Genomic DNA, 18,727 nt, shown 5'->3' with positions numbered 1-18,727 from the left:
CAGATTCCTTTTTTAGTCACAACTTTCAGACAATCCAGCTATTCTTATATTTTCTCTTCTTGATCTGTTCTCTGAGCTATCATTTTTCTTTTAAGGCGTTTCACAATATGTTCTATTTTCTCATTCTTTATAATGTGTTTTGTAATTTCTTGGTCTTTCATAGCTTCACTAGCTTCCCCTTGTCCAATTTTAATTTTCAAATAATTATTTTCATCTTTTGGACTCCATATCTCCTTTTCTAGTTGCTTAAATTTTTTTCATAATCTTAAGAATTTTTCTTGGATGGTTTAAAAAAATTTTTTTAACTTCACTGTCTTCTTCTCCCAGTTGTTCTTGTCCCCACAGTAAGTTTCTATGGTGAAGTTCTTTCTTCTTTGCCAGTTCACTTTTTTTTTTTTTTTTACTAAGAGCTGTTAGTATAAGCACCTCTAATTGTGGGGTAGGGAGATGGTGCCTCTGGCTTCACTTCAGTTCTCTCTTCTGACCAGGAATCCCAAAATCAAGAACTTCCCCCTCCTGCAAATCCCCGCAGCTAGCAGCATTCCTACCTTCCTGCCTCTGCACTCCCAAGTGTGCTGGTTTCTTCTTACTTAGGGTGTCTCAGCAGCACAGTTGGGCCTGATATTCCTAATCATTCAAGGTTCCCTCAGTCTTCCCAGGCTCAGACCCAAATTCCACAAATAGTTTGGGAAATAAAGTCTCTGTGGTTCCTGCTGAGGCTCCAGTCACACCCAGTTAGCCCAGAGAATCTCCATTTGGTGTTTCTGTTGAACTAGACTGGAGGAATTCACATAGCTTAATCCTGACCTGAGGTTTTCTTCAGATCTTATTAGATTGTACCAAGGGGATCCCATTCTTCCCCAAATCTAATTGATTTTTCACTAAGTCTGCATGACTCCTTGCTGACAAAGCTATAGAGAGGAATCTTACTTAGGTATTGTTTGGATAAAATATGACCTTTGAGATCTATTTCAACTCTGAGAGATAACTATTACTAGCCACATTTTGTTGATCTTGAAAATGAAGTTCAGAGAGCTCCCCTGTCACATAACAAGTGGTAAACTGAAACATGGGCCTTTGTTGTCTGTTGGCTCTTTCTACTTGACCATGCAATCACAAAGCAAATGGACTAAAATGGGAACATGGGTATAATACAACTGGCATCGAACTACTATAATGTAGCTTCCTTTTCTCCGTCTTCTATTTGCTGCTGTCTTTCATCATGATTAAAAAACTAGCTCCTCTGAGAGAGACAATTAAGCCACTGATTCCTAACTTCAAAAGTTTGTTGTCATATATGTGGCTTTGTGATAACTTCTCTGAACTTCCCTGAAAGAAATCGCTGAAAAGAAATCTGCTGTCTCAAAAGCTCAAGTTCTTTATAAGTCTTTTATTATATGTTGTTAACATATTATTAGAGTTTCAGGAAACTTACTCATTAGTGGTTTAGCATTTTCCTGATTTAAATAATAAACAGGCTTTCCCATGAAGTTTGAAGCATAGTTTATCCTAAGAGGGGCAGCTAGGTTGGGCCTGGGGTCAGGAAGCCTCATTTTAGGTTCAAATGCAGCCTCAGATACTTGCTAGCTATGTGATTCTGTGCAAGTTGGTTCACCTGAGTTTCCTCCTCTGTAAAATGAGTTGGAAAAAAAAATGGCATGTGGGAAAATTAAAAACATTAATATACTGTTGGTAAAGTTGTATACTAACTCAACTATTCTGGAGAGCAATTTCTCTCTGCTTCACCCTTCCTAAATCCATTCTTTGTTTTCATCAGGACCTACAAATCCTTTATCACTCAAGAGTTTTTCAGGCTATTGCCCCACTCCCTTCCTCTTCTCCAATAACTTTCCACTCTTGTGTTCTCACTATTCATCTTTTGCTAAACTTTTAATTATGTGAGTTTATTCTGAGGCATATGTAGTTTATACTCTTAAATAAATTGATGCTCAAATTCATGCTGGCTGAGATGATGTTGATAAAATACTTACCAAGCTTACATACCACTTTAATATTGCATTTTGCTGTAAAATACAAGAATGATTTTTATCTAGGATTCTTAATCATATTTTACTCACTATGGAATAACAGCTATTTGTGTAAATTTTTATTTAGTAATCCTTTAAGATTTTATTAAAAATTTTAGAGGGACTGACTTGAAATAAGGCCATAAAGATGGATTACAGAAACTGGGACTTCAAATAAGTGAAAGGCTACTATGTGGAAGAGTCATCAGACATGTTCTTTGTGTCTTCAAAAGGCAAAATGAAAGGAAGTTAAAGCAGTCAGGTAACTGCTTAATATAAGGATAAATTTCATGACAATTAGAGCTGTCCAAAAGTGAAATGGGCTGCCTGATGAAATAATATTCAAGAAGAAACTGAATTAATTTTTCACAAATGTCATGGAATTGTTTCAGGTAATCAGGAAAAGACTTTGACTAGATAATTTCTCAGGTACATTCCAATATTCATTGAAAATTACTTAATCACTAAAAACAAATATTAACATTTGAGTAGGCTTTCTAAAAGATATTGTTTACCAATCCTAGCAAATCCCACTCTTTTTTTAGGAAAGTAAATGCAAAGACATAACAGTTACTATGTTATCATTCTTTAAAAAAAAAAAAAAAAAAAGAAAAGAAAGAAAGTTCTATGTCCAAAGGGCTATAAAATAGTGCATATCCTTTGTTCCAGCTGTGTCATTACTGGATCTGTATACCAAAGGGATCATATAACAAGAAGAAGGACCCAGATGTACAAAAAATATTTGTAGCAGTTCTGTAGTGGCAAGGAATTGTAAATTGAGTAGATGCCCTTAAGTTGGGGAATGGTTGAATAAGTTATAGCATATGAATGCTATGAAATGTTATTGTTCTATAAGAAATTATGAGTAGTCTCATTTCAGAAAATCCTGGAAATACTTACATGAATTAATGTAGAGTGAAGTGAGCAGAACCAGGAAAACATTGTACACTGTAACAGCAAGATTATGTGATTATCAATAATGATAAACTTAGCTCTTCTCAGAAATGTGGTAATTCAGAAGACTTACAATAGAAAATGCCATCTCTTTGCATCCAGAGAAAGAACTAAGAAGACTGAATATGGACCAAAGCTTAGTATTTTTATTTTTTTATTTGTTTGCTTTTTCTTTCTCAAGGTTTTCTTCTTTCTTCTAGTCTGATTTTTCTTGCACAGTATGACAAATATGGAAATATGTTTGGAAAGATTGTACATTTCAGACTATATTGGATTGCTTATTATTTGGGGAAGAAGTTGGAGGAAGGAGGGAAAAAATTTGGAACACAAAATATTACAGAAATGAATGCTGAAAACTATCTTTACATGTATTTGGAAAAATAAAATACTGTTAAGGGAAAAATTTTTTTACAGATTTATAGTATATCCAATTTTCAATTTATATAATATGCTGATATTTCAAAATGGAGGTTTAATTTTTAAAAAAACATAACTACTGAAAACTACAGACAAAATAGCCTCCCTCTTTAATTCCATTTGGGTAAAAGAAAATATGCAATGTCATGTGGTATGCCAAGCCAGGCATAGTATAAGGGATAATGGACTAGAAGATGAGAGATCGAGAATTCTAGTCCTAGCTGCAACTTGGGGCAAATAATTGTTTGCACCTCTCCTTTTCTGTTACCATGTAAAATTAGTGGTTTGGAGTAAGTGACCCTGAAATTCTTTCTAACCTTTAAAATTCTCCATCCTAAGGCTTCTTCCAATTTGAGCCCATCCTATGAGTTCGAGGCAAAATTGGACTAAACTTGTAGCTTAAGACTCCAATTAAGGTAAATAAAGAGCATAATTTGGTTTTATTATGTATGTTATGTTATGTTATTTATTTATTGTGGAATTTTGGAAATTAAAAATATTTTTACTAGAAAATTTTAGCAAAAATTTCTTTGCCTATTCTATTCTTCCTTGCTTATTCTAAAATACTGTTTTTTTAAAACCAGTAATTTTATCTATCATCCTTTCCCTAAATAACAACATTAATAAAATATAATATTCAGTATCATAATATTGATTCATCCAACTTCATTGACTGAATCAATGAAAAAAGCATTTAATTGCTATTTGCTGAGGACTGTGCTGAGCACAAGGAATACAAGTTAAAAAAAAACGGACAATGTTCTAGTGGGATGATAGCACCCCAAGAATCACCAGGGAAGGGGCTTTTTGTATAGTTAAAAAAATGATGAATTTGAATCGATTGATAAATTTCATCTTTAAGTAATACTATAGTAAGAGAAGAAATGAAGACTATCTCAATGGAGGAGATGATTGGAGAGTCAGGAGTGAAGTAAAGCATAGCTAAGGCTTTTCCTCAAATTGTGATCTAAGCAAAACTATTTACTCTTCAGGAGAGTGAGATCCTAGGGTGGAAGTTTCTCCAAGATGGCAAAGCTGGCTAAAATGGCTTAAGGAGGATATGTTTTTTATGTCGGAAATGAAGTATACTCACCCTATCTTCTGCCAGGTAATCTTGGGGGGGGGGATAAGGGGAAAGTGAACATGGCAATTCTCTTGAGCCTATAAGGGTGGGGAGTTAGCACTTTCCCCTTGATATAAAAGAGATTCTGTGGAGTTGCTGTGTTAATAAGACTCTGCTTTATTTTCTGTGTAGTGTATAATTTCTGTTTCCATATCGAGAAGCAGTTGTATACTTGGAAAACCCCAGAGAATAAGTAGCAAAATTAAGATAGTAGTATTATTGAATACAAAAATAAATCCACAAAAATCTATACAATACTAATAAAAACCAGGAACACTTCCCAAAAATAATCCATTAAAAGTATCTACAAAATGCATAAATGACTTATGAGTTAGACTACCAGAACATACAAGTTTATATAAATAAATTATATTATGATATTATTATGAAATAAAAGGAGTCAAATAATTGGAGAGCAATTTACCTTTTGTGGTTGGTCATGCCATTATGATAATAATAACAATGTTAACCCAGAAGCAATTTGACATGGTGGGGAAAGTATTGAATTTGGATTTAAATCCCACCTGTGCCACCTTGGGCAAATCACTTAACTTTTCTGTATCTCCATTTTTCTAATAGTAGAATCAGGGATTTTGGAGTATATGTTCTGTAAGATTCCTTCCAACTCTGATAGAGTGTGGATTTAGAACTGTCATCAAATTTTAGATAGTTTTAGAAGTAGACAAAATAAAATTTGGAGAAAAAAATGGTCTAGAACTCAAGAGAATTAGGGAACAAAAACTATTAATTTTAAAGAGGGCATAACATTATGAATAGTCACTCCCTCTACTAAAATAAGCTCAAAATATATAAACTAATGTCCATGGTTCTTAGGGTACAGTGGCAAAGCACATAGTGATATCTCTTTAATATAGTTTTCACTGATAAAAATAACCATATCTTTTGTCTAATCATTTGTTAGCACCAAAGACTGGTAGCAAGAACGTTCATTTCTGGATCTTCAGTAACTATGGCTTTAGCAGCTTCAGGAGCAGTAGAGAGATTATATCTCCACAGAAATTTTTCCCAGAGTAATGGCTCCAAGTACTACATTGGAGGCTTATTCCCATAGATTTGGGGTTCAACATCCTGGGCTGCCTCTATCAGCGGCATTTGGCCAACATGATAGTGGTAGTTTGATTGGCCCAACATATACTGCTTCTTGACTCTCTCCCTCAGGATGTCTTGCTGCTTCAGACATCAGATATAATTTCACTTTTACCTCTCTTCAGTATGAATCTTTTCTATAGAAAAGGTGACCATCTACCCTACTTTTTTCTTGAAGATCTTTTAGTGATAAGAGCTTAGTATCTACTTTGTCTATTTATTTATTTTTTGGATGGCTTTAACTGTTGGGAAATTTTTCCTTTTATATGCCCAAATCAACTTCCCTATAGTTGTTTTTATCATTTATTTATTTATTATTTTATTTTTTTGGTCTTAGTTCTGCCTTAGGAAGGTAAACTGAACAAGTTTAATCTTTTTTTATACAGTAGTTCTTCAGGCATTTGAAAATGTCCTAATTCAAAAAACTTTTAAAACTTTAAGAAACTAGTAGAAAAAGGTGGGCCTTAAACTCCAAATTTTCTGGTTCTAAATCTAAATTTCATATGAGAAGCTATTTTGATTTTCAAATATTAAATCATCATGAAATATCCTAGGAACCATTGGTTTTATAAATACAGTATTATATAGTGTTTTAAAGAAATTTTTAGCATATGCATAATAGTCATATCAGAGAATGAGTTTTTTCTGCATTTAGTGGTCTTAATGGAATGAATTACTCTTTAAACAAGTTCCACAAGCTTCATGTTTGAGCCTTACAGGACTGAAGCAGTTATACCTTTTTATGGGAAACCAGAGGAAAACTAAGGCCAAATGTTTCAATGTTACAATTCAGACCCTGAATTAGTTAGAAGGGCTCAATAGTGTTTTTGGTCTGCTTTACTCTTTAGGTAGCATATTTCATGTCCTGAAAAATACAGCTGCCTTGGAAAAAGGAGTGCTGATTAGATTTTCTAATGTTAAGGGTTTCTCTGTAGAACAAGGGTCTTTCTGTTCTAGCCTGAGCCTATCAGTTTTAGAGGTGTCCTTTGAAACTGCAAATAAAAACAATACCAGAAATAGCCTAGGAGTTTGCAGTTCTATATTCTGAGCGTCAAGAACTTCATAATGATTAGAACTATCCCAAAGTAGAATGAATTGCTTCATTAAGCAGAGAGTTTACTGTCATTAGAAGACTTCATGAAAATATTAAGTGAAAATTTGTCAATAATATAGAAAAGATTCACATGTTAAATAGAAGTTTAAAATAAAATGAAATATAAAATCCTCTGACTTTTATCAATCATCAAGCACTTATTTAGTGCTTTCTGTATATTAGGCTCATCTTCTAATGGGAAAGCAACTAAACAACTTTAGAAGAGAAATACAATATAAACAGGAGATCATGGCAAAGAAAGGGGAAGGCCTCTAATAGGAGTTTGAATTTAAGCTAAGACTTGAAGGAAGCTTGGAGATAAAGTTGAAAAGGGAGTGTATCCCAAATGGCAAGGGGGACATCAAGTGACAAAACAGAGTAAGAAAATGGAGTTTTGTATTAAAGGAGCAGCAAAACTAGTGTCACTATCTCATTGAATCAGTGGAGAGGAAATATAAAAAGACTGCAAAGGTTGCAAGGGCTTTAAAGGTTGTAAAGGGCTTTAGAAGACAAACTGATGATTTTATATTTGATAGGGAGCCACTGGAACTTTTGAGCGTGTGTATGGTTTGTGGAGAGGGGAGGGAGATATGACATGGTCAAACCTATACTTCAAGAAAGTCATTTTGCTAGATTAGTGAAAGACGGATTGCAGTGTGAAGAATCTTGAAGCAGAGAGAGCAACCATGACTAATGCAACTGTGCAGGCATGAGAGGATGAAAGTCTGCATCAGCTTGGTGGCTATGTGAATAGAGAAATTATGTATATACATATGTGTTTATATATACATGTGTGTGTGTTTGCCCTATCTGTCATCCCTACTTAATAACTTATCTTCAGTCCAGCTGCCTCAAGTCTCTCCTCATTCCTGTTTATCCTACATTCAGCTGCCAGAATTATTTTTAATAAAGTGCTAGACTGACCATGTCACTATTCTACTCGATAAACTTCAGTGGCTTCCTATTATCTCTAGGATCAAATATGAAATCTTTTTTATGTTAATCCCGCCCCACCTTAATCATCTTCTGTTTCCTTACTCTTTACTCCCTGCCACATACACTTCAATCTAGTGGCACTGGTCTCCTTGTTGCATTCCATCTCTTGGCCTCGGGCATTTTCTCGGACTATTTCCCTTCTCTGGAATGTTCCTTATGTCTGCCTCCTAACTTTCCTGGCTTCCTTCAAATCCCAAATAAAACTCTACCTTCTGTAGGAATTCTTCTCTTAATTATTTCCTATTTATTCTTCACGTAGCTTATTTGTTTGCTTGCTTTCTTCATTAGTTTGTAAGTTCCTCAAGGGCAGGGACTGTCTTTTGCCTCTTTGTATATCCCCAGCACTTAGCACAATGCCTGGCACATAGTAAGAACTTTTTAAGTGTTTTTTTAATGACTGAGAAATGTTATAAAGGAGGTAGAAATAATAGGGCTCAGTAACATATTGGATTTATGGATTCAGTGCAGTAGAGGAGCCCAGGATGACACCAAGATTAGGAGCTTCAGTGATTGAAAGAGTGCTAGTGCCCTAGACACTAATAAGGAAATTAAGAAGGAAAGACAGTGAGTTGTTTTGAGACATGTTAAGTTTGAGATGCTTACAGGACAGGGAGATGTCTAAGAGGTTATTCGTAATATGTGTGGAACAATGTCCTTTAAAATATGACCCCTTCCTACCTTTTTGATCTTTATCCATTTTATTCCCTCTTCCACACACTACCTCCCTGTAATCCAGCTATAGCAGACTTGTGCTCTTCTTCACATATAATGCTACATCTCTCAACTTGGTGCTTTTGTACTGGCTATTGTTCCCTGTGCTTGGGAGTTCTCTCCTCACTAATATTTCCCAGCTTCCTGGTGGAGACATTTGTAGGTATTTGTTTTCCTTACACTCTAGCCTCATTTCTTTAAGATACTTTTTTGGTTATGTTGCATAATAATCACTTTTATGCATAACATATGTACTACATAATGTGTGTATGTACACATGTAATATATGCATATATATAATATGTATGCCTATGTGTATGTTGTAATTTATATCTTGTCTCCTTACAATGTGAGTCCCTTGAAAGTAAAGATCATGTTTCTTGCTTTTCTTTGTAGCCCCAGATTTTAGCATAGTGCCTAAGATACAGTAAGTGCTTAATAATGCTTGTTAAATGTTAAATGAAGTAATAAATGAAGTCATTTCATAAGTATTTACTATGGTTCAGGCAATTTACTGAGCTCTAAATATTAAAAAATATAAAAATACACAAAAAATTAAGATAGACTATCTATCCATAGGGAATTTCTGATCTAATAGAGAGAAGACACCACATATAGGGAAATGTTTTTCAAGGAAGAGAATCAAAAAGTGCTTTTCAGGGAATTTGAGAGAAGCTAGGGCATCAGAGGGATTTTTAGTTAGATACATAGTCCAATCAGTTAACATATCTTTTCCAGAAGCAATGAGAGTATTGATTTGCTTACTATTCCTAGACAAGAGATGAAAAGTGAGGGTTGGGGAAGGGAGGAGGCTATTGGTGTAAAATGGATAGCTTGGCCTTAGAGTTCTAGAGCTGAGTGGATTGATTTTTCCAGAAACTAGTGACACAGATCCTAGAGGTCCAATATAGATGTCAGTCCAGGTAGAGAGAAGTATGGCATCAGAGGCAGATTATATGGCAAGATGATCTTAAGTAATGACCTGTAGCCTCCCTTGCATCTCTGAGATTCTGTGATTCTAAATGCTGCTGAAATAGACTTGTCAAAGTCTGTTTAAGACTATTAAAGCAGATTCATAGAGATTAGATGATTTACAGAATTTAGAGCTGGAAGGACCTTAGTTATTATCTAGTCCCTTATTCTAGGAATCAAAAGAAGTAATATGGCTAAGGTGATAATGGTTAAAAAATTAATGACTGTATTTTGAGGATTGGTAACAAATTTATAAAATATTATAAATTTCCAAGTATTATACATGCATTATCTCTTGACATTTTTTGATAGCTTGTGTCTATCATGAGTTTTTCAAAGTGTTTTTCCTAACTTTTCTAATAAAAGTGATCTGATATTTCATATGAACTATATATATATATATATAAAGTTATTTCTCTCTGTGTGTATGTATGTATATAGATGTGTGTGTGTTTGTGTGTGTATACACACAAAGCATTTGGGGTTAAGTGACTTGCCCAAGGTCACACAACTAGTAATTATTAAGTTTCTAAGCCAGATTTGAACTCAGATCCTCCTGAATTCAGGGCTGGTGCCATCTAGCTTCCCTTGTTTTTTGTAAATGAACTACATAAAGTCTTTTCTTACATCTCCCTCTAATCTCTTTCTTCTCTTTCCCTTCCCTATCCTTCTCTTATGTTTTTTCTAATAATTTCTGGGGTTTTTACTCCACAGCGTATTTTACAAACTATATTTTCAGATACTGATAGAGGACTTGGTTTTGATATTCTTCTGCCATGTACTGTAAGTGCCCTGAAGTTTACATCTAAAATCATAAACTGAAAAAAATCTATATATGTATATAATAAAAACCAGTGCCCATTTTAATATAACAATTGAAAAGAACTTGCAGTATTTCATCACAACTGAACTAATGAACTGTAAGCTATATTTCTCTAGGGACAGATTTATTTTTTATGGACTACTTTTGACAAGCAAACTGTAATCTGTGAGCAACATTTAAAGAATCAAGTGCTGATAAGAAGCATATTGTAATGACACTTCTAAAGCTCACCTGATTTCATTAAATACTTATTTAAATAAATTTACCTTATTTTATTCTGTGACCTGTTAATTTTTAATTATGTAATAAGCACCCATCAAAGGTAAGTGTTGAGCTTATGCACTAATATGCTGAAAAATATGAATAATTAAAGACTGGTTTTTTCTCAAAATACAATTGCATTGTTAGTTCAATAATAAAATCAAAATAATGAAATAGAATACTGGACTAGTCCCAGTTTTATCATTAACTCGAGGCCATGAACCAGTTACTTCCTTTCCTCCGAACTTCACTTTTCCAAATCTATAAGTGTATTATACCAGAGAAACACCATCATCATCATTATTACTCATTTAATTAGCTTAAATAAGAAGCATTTCAGGGTACTATTAAGTTCAGTATATAACAAAAATTCTATTCCCTATTACCTGATCTCTTCTGGAAAAAGAGAATGAGCAGCTGGATGGTACTATAGATAGATTTGTAAGTACAGTATTATATTGGGGAATTTTTAAGTATAATAGAGTACCAGGTCTCAAGTCAGAAAGATCTCCAGACACTTATTATTTGATCCTGGGCAAGGCATTTAACTTGATTGCCCCACTTTTCTCAACTATAAAATGAGGATAAGAATAAAATCTGCTTCCCACAGTTCTTATGATAAAATATTGGCAAAGCATTTTAGCACAGTGTCTGGCACATAGAGAGTGTTTAATAAATGCTTGTCTTCCCCACTTCCACCCCCCACTCCCCCTTCTAGATTGTTTATTCAAAGGTCAGTAATTTAGCTTTTAACAATGGTGTAATACTTAAACACCCAGAACAACCATAAGGTTCTTTGCTAAGATATTTCACTTCTTCCCTAACTGAAATTTGGAATTCCTGTCTTTTGAAGAAAGAACATCCTGATATAGTCCTTTGAAAAGAGTTGAAAAAGATAACTAAAACATTCTCCTGGTGTTCAGATGGCACTTCATTAAAATTGGTTAAAGTTATGTTAAGTATGGATCATTTGAAAATAGCATCACAAAATAAAAACTTACTTGATCAAAAATCCACCAGGAAATGCTCCCATAATTAAGTTTAATTTACTAAATTATTTTAATAAGGATTATAAAATGCAGAATATTTATTTAACTAACTTCAAATTTTAGTTTGGTCTAATGGTTGCACAACTGGAAGAAATCTATCTCAAGTCCTTGCAAACTAATATTATTAAAATTACAGAGTTCTTAAAAGGATTACTAGCCTTCTACCATCACAGAATGCTTGGGCTGAAATGAACTTTGGAATAAAGGATATTATAAGTGTAGAGGACCTTAGAGAATATCCATCAGTTTCATCATTTTACTGATGAAGAAAATAGCTCAAAGATTGACCCAGAGTCATATAGGGAATTAGTTACTATACATATTGACTGACAGTGTCATATTCATTCCATCTTCATAAAGCTTCCTTAACACTTCTGATGAAGATTTTAGAAAACCCACTGCCCAAGAGGGTAAGCTCAAGCAAGCTCATTTTTATTGATACTCATTATAAAATACATTAGTAACTATCTACCCTAGTTGACAGTCACTTAATCATAACATAGTCAAAGTTCCATTCCCACAGTTGGGTATTCCCTTTGTAATTCTGCCCTAGACACTCAACCAACTGATTCAAGGGGCATCCTTCTCTTTTGAGAGCCTGCCCTTTTCAGCAGCTGCCTAGAAAGGGAAAAATACACACAGAGGCTGATAAACTAGTTGAACAGTCTGGATACCACCCTTTACTTTTTTCCTGGGTAAATTTAAAATAACAGGAAAAGGATTTTTTATTTTTTTTTAAGGACCCTGGGCATGAGAGGGGATGGGGGAGGGAATGGAGAATGTTCATTGTAAAGCTGCACTGGTAGTGCTTTCTCAACATGTTACTCATGGCCCAGGGCCAAGTTCTGCATGTGTAAGAATTAAATCACTCAGCAAATAGAAAGCTTTGCCTGTGGTCACTTCTTTTATGGAATAAAGCCTTTACAACACCCCCTTTCATTCTCTGCCTCTATTAGAGACTGTTGAACACTCCTCGAAGCAAAGGTCAGTGATATAAATGCAATGAAGCCACAAAAAAAGTCCTGTTAACAGACCAATTGTGCTCATAAAAATCCACAAGCTTGAAATAAAAGGCCTACAGTTTCATACTTGCAGAAGGAAGATTAAATTGGGTCTTGATGAGGAGGTAGAAATTTTAAAAATTGAGAGTAAGAAACAAAAGATTTAAGATAGAATCTGTTCTTTGGATGTTGCTCACTGAAGACTCTGGCCATGACTTGATGACTAGCTTATATGACTTTAGCTGTTTAATATAGTGTGTATAGATTTTTTTAAAAAAGGCTTTGATCACCGAGTCATTGGAAAATATAAAATGCATTCAATTTATGTATTAGCAATTATTCAGGAGCTAATTATTCTATTTTAGTATAATTCATATCCTTTGTTTGGCCATCCATAATCATAAATCATTAGTATTGGAAAGAATCTTAGAGATTATCCCCTAGTTTTGATGTCCTGGAAGAATTCTGGTTAGAAAACCCAAATTCAAACCCTATCTTTGCAACTTATTAGTTGTGTAATCCAAGACATTTTACCTCTCATTGGGCCTCATTATGAAATAAGGTAAAATGCATTTTGAGGGCCCTTTAAGTTTTAAGTTTGTTTTCTTTATGGCCTCTTTAAGTTTTCTTAAGGCCTTTTTGAACTCTGGAATCTAGAATGCTCTGATTCTAAGTGTTGATTCTCTAAGATGATTTGAAGATCCTGGTTAGTATGATCAAGGAAATATAAAATGTACTTACTAGTACAATTCTTGTGCTTTTATTAGATCATTTAAATGGTTTCCATAGGATAGTTAGGTTCAGGTTTCTTATTAAAATGATTATCAAAGTTAACTTTAGCCTTATTTTCATCATCTTTAATTAGGCATAATATTTGTAATATTATCAACTTCATAGAGTTATTGTGGGAGAAAATGCATTGTGAATTATGAAGTGCTTTGTAAAGCTCTGCCACTACCGAACTCTTTTTAATGTGGACAAATCATTTTATGAATTATGAAGTGCTCTGTAAAGCTCTGCTGCTACCTAGCTTAATGTGGGCAAATAATTTTTTTCTAGGATTCTTTTTTTCCTTTCTAAAAGGAATGAATTTAGGGTAGATAGTCTCTGAGTTTCTTACTCTTAACATTTTATGTTATAAGGTCTCTTCTGATATTCCATAATTTTTGGATCACAAATCCTCTCTATAATCATCCCTTATTTTAACCATAATTAAGATAATATATCTACACATGGGACACAGATTCTAAGCAACTTTGGTATTTAGGAAAGTACACAGAATCAAATATCATTTAGCAGTATTTAATTTCATATTCTTGCTTCTGTGATTTTATTAAAAATATTTTTTTCTTTAGAGCCTTGCTCTCCCTAAAAGAGAATTTAATTGCATGAATTGACATTTTGGTGTCAGATCTGCTTTGAATATTGCCCTCTCCACTAGCACAACACATACTTTAGAAATCATTGTGCAATCAGTAAAGCTTCTTTGGTTGAAAAAAAGGGTAGCTTTATCATTGAAAACATTGGGCCTTTGTGCTAAACATTCTTTGCTCTTTTGAGAGTGAGTAGCCTAAAACATATTTAGAGAGAATCCATCTATTGACTGAAATTCTTCATGTTCTGAAAGGACATTCTGTAATATCAAAGATGGCTTTTAATAACTGATCTTAATAGAATCAAATAATTTTTAAAATGTTCACTTGAACACTAAAAGTTAACTTGGATAAAACTTTTGTCATTGTCTCTTGACAGCCATAATATGTACGTCAAAGCTATACATGCATTATCCTTTGACTGATTGTACTACATTATGTGTCCAAAGCTATTTTGAGAGAATAGGTATGAATAGATAAAAAGACAAATCCTAAACACTGATCTCTTGAATAGATCTTACTCTGTCACATTTTTCTACTGAAGTTCATCAATAACAAGATGTAAAAGATTTCCTTAGTGAAAGACTACATTTCAATACAGATTGCTTCCAACTTCTGAAAGTTTGTTCTAACACATTGATTGTAAGTTGGTTGCTGCAAACTCCTAAGGCCAGTCCACAAAGGACCTTTAATCCATCTTATAACTAAAAGAATTCATATACTATGTAAAGTTCTTTGCAAACTTGAAAATACTAAACAAATTCAGTTAGAGAATAAATTTGTCATTTCATCACTATATGGAGTTTCTGATGAGAGAATTTCTCTACCAATTCATGTCAACACCTTCTCTGGAACTTACAATCTTAAGAGTTATCCACAACATGGAAAGTTTATATAATTTGCCCAGGTCCATATAGTTATACAGTCAGAAACAAAAATTGAAACCAAAGGATCTGAATCTCATAGCCAGATGTTCTTATGTGATGCTGATCCACTATATGAGCATGCTGTCTCACTTTGCTAGGTAACTAACTATCAGTTATTGTTATTGTTGTTGTTTTTTTTCTAAGTAAAAATTTCACGTCTCTTTGAAGTGTGATCTTGAACTTATGATAAGCCAGAATCTTATTAAAGCTCTTACAAGTCTTGAATCCTTAGTGCCCAAAGCCCCAAAATTTAACTTCTCTATATCCTAAGGAAGAGAAAAATATTAACAATTGAGAACTAAGCAAATTTTATGATAGCATAATGGATTAATATTCTCAGTTCATATGCTAAATGGTTAATATTCTTATAAATTTGAGTCAATTTTCTATCTATTTTAGAAATGAGACCTTTATCAGAACCCTTGGATATAAAGATTTTCCCCCAGTTTTCTGTTTCCCTTCTAATCTTGTCTTCACTGGTTTTGATTTAATAAAACTTTTTAATTTAATATAATCAAAAATATCTCTTTTGCATTTCATAATGCACTCTAGTTTTTCTTTGGTCAAAAATTCCTTCCTTGTCCACAGATCTTAGAGATAGACTATCCTTTGTTCTAATTTATTTACAATATTATTCTTTATGCCTAAATCATAAACTCATTTCAACCTTATCTTGATATAGGATTTTAGGTGTTGGTCAATGCCTAGTTTCTACCATAGTACTTTCCAATTTTCCCAGCAATTTTTATCAAGTAGTGAGTTCTTATCTCATAAGCTGGGGTCTTTGGGTTTATCAAATACTAGGTTACTATAGTGTCAAATACTAGGTGTCTTGTGAACCTAACCTATTCCACTGATCATTCTATTTCTTAACTAGTACCAAATAGTCAAAGGATATGAACAGACAATTAAGAAGATGAAGATGTTAAAACAAGATGAAGAAATTAAAATCATTTCTAGTCATATGAAAAAATACTCTAAATCTAAATTAGAAATGCAATTTAAGAAATGCAAATTAAGACAACTCTGAGGTACTACTATATACCTCTCAGATTGGTTAAGATGATAGGAAAGATGACAGGCTGAGATGAATGTTGGAAAAAATGTGGGAAAACTGGGACACAATTACATTGTTGGTGGAGTTGTGAACTGATCCAACCATTCTGGAGAATAATTTGTTTTTGTTTTGTTTTGTTTTGTTTTAATTTATTTTTTTAATTCTATAATTATAATATATATATAATAAAAAATATTTTAAAATTATAAAAATTTTGACAGTATATATGCATGAGTAATTTTTTTATAACATTATCCCTTGTATTCATTTTTCCAAATTTTCCCCTCCTTCCCTCTACTCCCTCCCCTAGATGACAGGCAATCCCATACATTTTACATGTTACAGTATAACCTAGATACAATATATGTGTGTAAATCCAATTTTCTTGTTGCATGTTAAGTATTAGATTCTGAAGGTATAAGTAACCTGGGTAGATAGACAGTAGTGCTAATAATTTACATTCACTTCCCAGTGTTCCTTCTCAACTGGGTGTAGTTTTTTCTGTCCATCATTGATCAACTGGAAGTGAGTTGGATCTTCTTTATGTTGAAGATATCCACTTCCATCAGAATACATCTTCATACAGTATTGTTGTTGAAGTGTATAGTGATCTTCTGGTTCTGTTCATTTCTTTCAGCATCAGTTCATGTAAGTCTTTCCAAACCTTTCTGAATTCATCCTGCTGGTCATTTCTTACAGAGCAATAATATTCCATAACCTTCATATACCATAATTTACGCAACCATTCTCCAATTGATGGATATCCATTCATCTTCCAGTTTCTAGCCACTATGAAAACTAGAGAATAATTTGGAACTCTGCCCAAAGGACAATCAAACTATGCATTCCTTTTGATCCAGCAGTGTCTCTATTAGGCTTGTATCTCAAAAAGATCATAAAAAAAGGAAAAGGACCCATATGTGCAAAAATGTTTGTAGCAGCTCTTTTTGTAGTGACAAGGAATTGTAAACTGAATGGATGCCCATCAATTGGGGACTGGCTGAATAAGTTATGGTATATGAATGTTATGGAATAATTATTGTTCTATAAGAAACAACCAGCAGGAAGATTTCTGAGAGGCCTGGAGAGACTTACATGAATTGATGCTAAGTGAAGTGAGCAGAACCACAAGAACATTGTACACAGCAACAAGATTATGTGATGATCAACTGTGATAGACTTGGCTCTTGTCAACAATGAGTTGATTCAGGCCAATTCCAATAGATAATAGACTTGTGATGGAGAGAGCCATCTGCACCAAGGAGAGGACTGTTGGGATTGAATGGATCACAACATAGTTTTTTTCATCTTTTGAAATTATTTACTAGCTTTTTGTTTGCTTTTTCATTTTTTACCCTGATTTCTCTTGTCCAGCATAATAAATGTAGAAATGTGTATAGAAGAATTGTACATGTTTAACATATTGGATTGCCTAATGTCTAGGGAAGAGGGTGGAAGAAGGGAAGGAGAAAAATTTGGAAGATAAGGTTTTACAAGGGTGAATGTGGAAAACTATCTTTGCATATATTTTGAAAATAAAAAGCTATTAAAAAACTGTCAACATTTGTTGTTAAATTGTGGAAGCTGTGATATCTGAAATTCTGGAGATGAGAACAGAGTGTAAGCAGTGGGGCAAACCCATTTTCAGTAGTAGTTGAGGAGGAGTATTGGGTGTAGAGGTAGGACAGCAATGACCATTTATACATATGGAACATTGGTCAGGGAGGATCCGTACATGTTGGTAGAAAGCCAGAATGAACAGTTTCAATCCACTCAAAGAACTATAGACATGACAGCCAATTTACTTCTTTTTAAATAGATATGACACAGTTCCAGAAAATAATTTTTTTTGTATTTGTCTTCTGTCAGATTTTTGTCAGTCAAAAATATTTCTCCAGCTTGTATGGTAAAATGTTGTTCGATGTTTGTAACAAATGAGATGTGTCTTCAGCATTTTTTTCTGATCTATATGAAGAAATGATCCCCCCCCACCTCGATATTGGAGAGCCAAAGTTTGCTAGCTGTTTGTGGCTCTAATTTCATATTTTCCTATTCCAAAAGGCACCTTAAAAGAGTTTTAATATCTACTCCACAAAGTATACTGCTATGCATATATAATTGTTATATTGGTAGTTTTGCAGAATTTTAGTTTGCTAAAGCTGTCAGAGATTGTTGAATCAGCAAAGTTGGATTACTCTATATTTTAATTTCAAATACTACCTTTAGAAAGCTGCCTCTAACCGTCTGTCTCCCTTCCCTTTCTCTCTTGTCTCTCCCTCCCCATCTTCCATCCTATATTATATAATTTCATGAGGACTTATGTTTTATGCAACTTTTCTATCTGTCTCAAAGTCTTAACATAGGACTCTGTACACAGTAGGCTCTTAATATTTGTTGAATCAATGAATATATGAAGACAATTTGGATACTCTTTATACCTCATTGCACCACTGCAGGGAGTGAACGAATATCTTATGACATATCTCCCTCTTCTCCCTTTGTAATAATGATAACCTATGTGTTTTAAGAAAAGCATCTTGTGGACATGGCTCTCTTCAACAATGAGAGGATCCAAATCAGTTCCAATTGATCTTTAATGAACAGAACCACCTACAACCAGAGAAAGAATCTGTTCAGATTTAAAAAGAAAGCAAAAATAACTTGAGAAGAAAAACAAAAATGGAAACAGTAACAGAAGGAATGGAAATGTTATGTTGTGGTCCATATTCATTTCCCAGTGTTCTTTCTCTGGGTATAGGTGGTTCTGTTCATTACAAATGAGTAACAAAAAAAAAAAAAAACTCTTAACATGGTTATAATAGTTTATAACAGTATTT

The 18,727-nt window shown here is 33.6% G+C and overlaps 1 protein-coding gene across 1 annotated transcript in view; it reads left to right on the top strand.

Annotated features, from left to right (window-relative positions):
• MEGF9 (multiple EGF like domains 9) overlaps positions 1-18,727 on the top strand; it is a 109,854-nt gene that overhangs the window by 67,434 nt on the left and 23,693 nt on the right. The gene's annotated exons all lie outside the window — the stretch shown is intronic.

Source organism: Sminthopsis crassicaudata, chromosome 2 (assembly GCF_048593235.1).
Source record: "Sminthopsis crassicaudata isolate SCR6 chromosome 2, ASM4859323v1, whole genome shotgun sequence".
Taxonomy (NCBI): Eukaryota; Metazoa; Chordata; class Mammalia; order Dasyuromorphia; family Dasyuridae; genus Sminthopsis; species Sminthopsis crassicaudata.
Note: the sequence above shows the minus strand (reverse complement) of the source record. Positions and strands in the feature narration are given on the sequence as shown.